This window comes from Myotis myotis, unplaced genomic scaffold (assembly GCF_014108235.1).
Source record: "Myotis myotis isolate mMyoMyo1 unplaced genomic scaffold, mMyoMyo1.p scaffold_m19_p_4, whole genome shotgun sequence".
NCBI classification, from domain to species: Eukaryota; Metazoa; Chordata; class Mammalia; order Chiroptera; family Vespertilionidae; genus Myotis; species Myotis myotis.
The window spans coordinates 100003200-100010784 of record NW_023416346.1 but is presented as its reverse complement, the minus strand read 5'-3'; positions in this window follow the sequence as shown (position 1 = coordinate 100010784).

Below are 7585 nucleotides of genomic sequence, written 5' to 3'. Positions count from 1 at the left end.
TGCAGAGATAGCTGATTGGTGATAAAATCAGTATGAAAATAGACTCTGTTTTCTATGACTTGGCCCTCTTGCCTTATGTCAGTATAATTAGAATCAAAATTGAATGGAGATGGATTTAGTTTTTGTTGTTAATTTTATGTAACATTAGTATATATACTGTATATGTTCTCAGAATGAAAACACAACTGGGAAAGCTGTATTATGCACAAATTGTAAAAATTCTAAATGTGTTTGCCTTTAATAGAAGATCTTTAGTTACATGAAGATTTTTTTTTTTTGCTTATGAAAATTGAAAGTGTACAACAATGCAAGCCCTACATTTTTGAGAATTTGCATTTTGAGCAATAGATTTTAATGAGAAAATTTCTAGTTTTTCATTCTGAGTTAAAAGTTTAAGGATTCTACTCAAAAAGTAACCCTTTAAATGGAAATAAAAGTAAATAAAACCAGACCACTGCATGGAGGTCTATGTGTTGTGTCTGAGCCTATGATCATCACTCACTCACTTGTTTGTGTGCATTTGCTGTCACCTTAGTCAGATGATGCTGGATCCATGGGTGTCAGTTTCAATGTATGTACACATTTTCCTTTGGTGGTACTTTCAGTGACAATTTCCTGTCAAAAAATTCAGAGATACTCTCACAGGTAAAAATTAGCTATTTCATGTCTGCATGCTTTTGCAGCAAAAGAGAGAATCTTGTTCATGTGTGAGTAGCATGTATCTCAGCAAATTGCTTTTCCTGGAGTAGCTGGACTAAATTTAATATTTAAAATGGAAAACCAAAAAAAATAAACCTCAGCTTTATATCTAATCCAGACATTGTAATCCACTTTCTAAATAGTTAATGGCCATGCTTCTTTAACTTGTGCTCATTCACACACATCTTGAAAACAAGCCAGGGTGCTTTTTCAGTTAGTTAAGCTTATCATCATTAATTTTAGATTTCTTTCAACTGCAGCCTGTTTCCACAATTTCCTAATATCTTATAGCTTCCTCCATTGAAAAATGGCACTTTCTATTTTTATTCTGAGAATGAGTGATTTCAATACCACAGGTTATATAGAAGCAGTTTGTGGTTAATTTTATTGATGTTGCCCTTATTTGTAAATGGCTTCAAATATGAAGAAATTTAAATTACCCTATTGAATTGAATACAGCATTACAAAACACCTATCTATAGTTAAGGCACCACTTTATGTAGTAATACACATGGAACTTTTGTGCTGTACATATTCAGAGAAGGTTTACACATTTACTTAAAATCAAATTTTATTAGAACAACTGAGAAACACAATGTGTTTGAAACAATGAGTCACTATTTGACGTTTTCTAATAATGTATGTTCTTGTATGTTCTATGTGTTTTTCTTTGTTATCTTCTTATATATGAAGTACTATTTCCACCCCCTTCCCTCCACCCCATGTATTTGATCATTTCTCTAAGTCCCTTGGCTGAACCAATCTCTTTTCATGCAGAGGATAAAAAGAGAAAAACTTCAAAGTAGGTTCAGGTAATTAACAGCTGAGGGGAATATAATCTAAACCATAGGCCCTGCCTTGCACCCAGGCTGGCTCTCTGAGCCAGCCGGCAAGGGAGTGCCTATTCCCTATAGCATCTAAATCTGCTTCCTCTGAACAGCACTGCCAGGCCTCCAGTTATCACATCTGCATTTCAAACACCATGGCTCTGGCATTAATTATTAATTAGCCTACAGTCACCCTAGAGGATTCAAGTTCCAGTCTGCACATACTTATTCATTGACCTCTATCTTAGATTTTGTTGGGGAAAAACACTCAGTAGAATGCTTAATAATTTCCTTTCTCTTAGACCTTCTGTTTAGTTTCATGGAAGGAAAACAGTATATTTTTCAAGTGGGAATAATCACACAGTGGCCCCTAAGTTTGTTTATACTAAAATGCTTTGTCAAAGGTGGAGGAGCATAGAAGTGAAATGATTTATAGACAGTATTGAGTGATGAAATACACTTTTTAACATTCAACACATTGACTAGCTATAGATTCTTCCAAAATGGAAAATATGGTCATGGGACAAAGCTAAATATTCTTTAGTTCTCAGTGATAACAACTGTATAGAATAACAAAGTTTCATTGAGTTGAACAGAGAGTTAGACTCAGGTTCTATCTCAGTCCTGCCACCTAATAAATGAGCATAAATCACATATAGTTTCTGAGACTCTGACTTCCATTAGAAAAATAAGAATAGCATTAGAACCTACTTCATGGGTTTATTATTAGTATTAAATAATATAATTCCTATAAAATGCTCATCATTGTGCCTGAGTTACAGTAATGCTCAATGAGGGTTAATGATTTTAAAATATATTTATTTCATTATTTTATCATGAGATTTCTACAGTTCATCTTAATTTGATTCTATTTAAGTGAAAATTTCACATTTCATGTCTTTTCCAATATGGGTTTTCTTTAAATAACTATGTATAAGTATAGCCCTTGTTGTCCTACTCAGAGACTACTATCACTAGCGTCCTTACTGCCGTTCACTTGCCATCACCATTACCCTCTTCTTCAGTCCAAGTCCTATTTCCTATTCTTGCTTTGTATTCTGACAGTTCTTCTGGAACCTAGTCATCACTGCTGCAAATCTTTCCCTTTAATACAAGAGTCCTGTGGGGCTTTCACAAACATTTCAACTTTTATCCTTGGCATGTGGAGCCTTCTATGGAACCACAGTACTTATAAGATGTTTCTTTTCCCTGGAATTTATTCAGGAACCCCTTCCAGAGAAAATGTGACAAGAGTAGGATTGGGGCACAGGTCTTGCTACTTCTGCCAAGACTGCGAGTCTGCTTCTAATACTGAAGTGGAAGAAAATGGTTTCCTGTTGTCCTGAGTTTAAACTCAGAAATACTAACAAATACAAATAAAATTATGAATGATAGTTAAGGCCTGGTTCTATGAAAATGTACAGTTTTAATTATTTTGCCTTTTGTGTTTGAAAAATTAGTGTTTTTCTCAAAGATTTATACATTTTAAAATTATTATCTTATTATGGTTTTTATTGTCACTATTCACATTGGCAGAAATTAGGCTTTAGTCAAATAAATAGATCAGCTGAGGTAAGAATGTTAATTTTTTTATGAGCAGATAATAATGTCAAAATGGATTTTAAATAAATAACACAGGTACAGGTATAGAGAACCACCAAAATCATCACCTAAAGAACAGCTGTATTGTGCAGATTGTTAAAGGCTAGTGAATCAGAATTTTCTAGGAGTGTGGGGTAAGGCTCTGTATCAGGCCTTGCTCCATTCTTCATTTTTAATGAATTATTGAAATGTAAGCATAGATGCCATATTTAGAAATTTTGGGGGATAATTACCATATTGTATGGGAATTAAAGTTCCAAGAGCTTTTAGCAGTGTTGAATGTTAGGATGAAACTTTGAGACAGAGCAAGTTGGAATTAAATGGGACTTCAAAAGTCATCTAGATTAATGCAGAAATATCCTCCACAGAATTCCTGAGCAATGGTCTTCTAGGTTTTACTGGAATATGTCTACTATTAAGGAGCTGACCACTTCCAAAAGCAGTTCATCCTATTTTGGTACAGCTTTATTAGAAATGTATTTTTTATATTGAACCTGTCTCCCAACCTTCCTTGGCAAGTCTATTTCTGTTTCCACATGGCATGCCATTTAATATCTGAAAACAATTTATCTGCCCCACCATGCTCCTCTTTTTTCCCATTCCCACCACTCCCATTTAACATTTTGGTGACTTTTATCCTTTTGTTTTGCTTTTAAATTTTGTAAACTTGTGATAATACTTTATGAGCAATTTTATCTGCTTATTTTTTCAACTTGCAATTATGTTATATGAATTCTGTTTGTTATTATAAATTCTTCCTAAATATATATTTAAAGTTTGCACATAATTTATTTTGAAGGTATACCACACTACACATAAGTATTTTTTCTACTTTTCAAATACAATATATAGTGTAATTTATATTTGAACTCAAATTTATTTGTAAAATATTTTATGATTTTTTTTATTCTTAGTTTCAGGCTATTGGGCACACAGGTGCGCACACACATTGTTCTTTTGTTATCTCAAACATTAGCTATTCTTTTTTTGATTGTGTCATATACGTCAAAGATCCTTCTATATTTTGATATAAATTAAGAAAAAAAAATTGTGACCCTGCTGGTTTTCTCAGTTGATAGAACGTTTTTGGCCTGCAGACTGAAGGGTCTTGGGTTCAGTTCAGGTCAAGAGCACATGTCTGGGTTTTGGGCTCATTCCCAGTCGGGGCAGTGCAGGAGGTAGCCGATCAGTGATTCTCTCTCATCATTGATGTTTCTATCTCTCTCTCCCTCTTCCTTCCTCTCTGGAATCAATAAAATATATTTAAAAATAAAAAAATAAAAAAATTGTGGAAAAGTTTAAGGTTAAAGACAGAGCCAGTTTTAGCACTTGAGATTTCTGTCCAGGTTTGCAAAGATCCATTAATCAGGTTTGCAAAGATCCATTCTAAGAAAACTTGTATATGAAAATCATGAATCAATTGTTCCTTAGCAAAAATTTATATCATGTTTAATAGGTAAAACACATGGGATTTTAAGTCAAAAGAAACCTTATATAATCATATAGTCAAGGCCACTAACATGAAATTTTTAATGATTTTTAAAAGGCCACTGTGTCATGGTCCCATCTAGTAATCCTATCAGAAAAAGAAATAGTGTTGGTTAAACATGACTAATTTTTGGTGAGTCCATGAAAACTATCAATGCTCATCCCTGGATTTTCTTCTAAGTTGTCACAAAAGTTTTTAAAAATCTATTTCCAATGTTAATTAGTCCATAGTTTCTTCAATTTGTCTTTTCTCTCTAGTTAGATTCAGTTGTTATCTGCCTGTTGTCTGACTCTTACTTAAATCAATAATATGCTTAAATTACATAATTATTACTTTATATTGCTAACAGACAACAATATTTTGGGGCAAAAATATTACATAGCAAGCATTGGAGAGTAAATATACAAGAATCACTGGCTCCTCTAGTTGAGATAAGGCAATAGGTATTGTGAGAAGCATGAACAGAAATAGGGGAGAATGGAGTGAGATTATACCAGATAACTTTTAAGGCCTTCAATGCATTGATTCTATAAAAATTGTTAGCTGAAATTATTCTCAGATTAAGACGTGTTAATCAACCCAGCATTATTTACAATAGCTAAGATATAGAAATAGCCCAAGTGCCCATCAGTAGATGAGTGAATAAAAAAGCTGTGGTACATCTACACAATGTAATACTATGCAGCTGTTAAAAAAGAAGGAACTCTTACCTTTTGTGACAACATGGAGGGACCTGGAGATTATTATGGTAAGCGAAATAAACCAGTCAGAAAAAGTCAAATATCATATGTTCTCACTTTATGTGGAATCTAGTGAACAAAATAAACTAATGAACAAAATAGGACCAGATACATGGAACAGACTGATATATCCTAGAGAGATAAAGGTGGTGTGTGTGTGTGTGGGGGGGAGGACTGGAATAGATTAATCAAAGAACATATATACATATATGCATAGCCCAAGGGCACAGACAACAATGTGATAAAGGCCCGGGGAGGGGTGAGTACTGGGTGGAGGGGGGAAAAGTAGGAGGAAAAGGGGGGGTATCTATAATACTGTCAACAATAAAAAAAGAAGTAATTTGGCTCAAAAAATAGACTGGTAGAAATAGATTTTAAAGATTTTTGGTTTTGGTATCCTTTTAAAGTGACAAATTCAGTTTGCATAAAAAATAAATTATTTTTTATAATCACTGTTTTAAAGCAGCAGTATTTAGGATATTAAGTTCAAATTGTGAAATAGCTATAGTGGAACCTTGGTTCTTGAACTTAATTCACACAGGAAGGCTGTTCAAGAAAATATATGTTTGGAAAACAAATCATTTTTTCCATTAGAAATAATGTAAATTGAATTAATCCATTCCAGAACACCTAAAGCAAACAAACAAAACACCCAAAAAAACTTGTATATAGTCACAGAACAACTTCCTGAGACATTAACAATGCAAGGTTTAGTGGTACACTGACACATACTCACACGTTCTCTCCTTTGTTTGTGGCCTGAGAGATGCTTGACTGATCATTCAGATATCAATCAGCATGGAAAGGTTGTTGGATGAGAACTAAAGCTTTGTATGACAACTGGGGAATTTTCCCCATAAACATTTTGGTCCAGAACTGAATTATTTGAGATGGGAGACATTCGAGAACTGAGGTTTGATGTATATTGTTCAAAGATACCAAATGTTGTTTTTTAATCCTCACCAGATGATATACTTATTAGAGAGAGAGAGAGAGAGAGAGAGAGAGAGAGAGAGAGAGAGAGAGAGAAACATTGATGTGAGACAGAAATATCCATTGGTTGCCTTACCTATGCACTCTGACTGGGGATGGGACTTACAACCTAGGTATGTGCCCTGAACAATAGAACCCACAATCTTTTGATGTACAGACTGATGCTCCAAGCAACTGAGCCACACCAGCCAGGGCAATTCAAAATGTATTTTTGAAAGCACTTTAAAACTGCATCCGATAGAATTTTAAATCATTTTATTTTAAAAAACTGAAAATTCATCCTAAATGCGTCCTAAATTTAGTACTTGGATCCTAAATCACCTGAAGAAAAATGACCTATGTGGCCTATTTAAAATGATAACATATCTACAAGTAACAAAAGAATCAATTAAGATGTGAAGACTTTAACATGATTAATAAAAAAAGTCACATACAAATGGCCAATAGACATATGGAAAAATGCTCAATGTCACTAATCATCAGAGAAATGCAAATTAAAATGACAATGAGGTATCACCTCACACCTGCAAGAATGGCTACCTTCAATAAATCAACAAACAAGTGCTGTCGAGGATGTGCAGAAAAAGGTACCCTAATAAAGTGCTGGTGGGAATGCAGACTGCTGCAGCCACTGTGGAATACAGCATAGAGTTTCTTCAAAAAATTAAAATGGAACTTCCATTTGACCCAGCAATCCCACTTCTAGGAATATATCCTAAGAATCCTGAAACACCAATCAGAAAGAATATATGCACTCTTATGTTCATAGTAGTGTTATTTATAATAGCTAAGACCTGTAAACAGCCCAAGTGCTCTTTAATAGATAAATGGATAAAAAAAGCTGTGGTATATTTACACAATGGAATACTATGCAGTTGTAAAAAAGAAGGATCTCTTATTCATTGAGACAGCATGGATGGACCTGGAGATAGTTATGCTAAGCAAAATAAGCCAGTTTGAGAAATACAAATACCATGTGATATTACTTATATGTGGAATCGAATGGACAAAATAAACTGACAAACAAAATAGGACCAGTGGCATGTATACATGGAATACATTGACAGATCTCAGGGGGGAGGATTGGAAGAGATTAGTCAAAGAACATATATGCATATATGCATAGCTCATGGACATAGACAGCAATATGGTGAAGGCTAGGGGATGGGGTCAGGGGCTGGGCAAAGAGGGACAAAAGGAGGAAAATGGGGGACATTTGTAATAGTGTCAAGAAT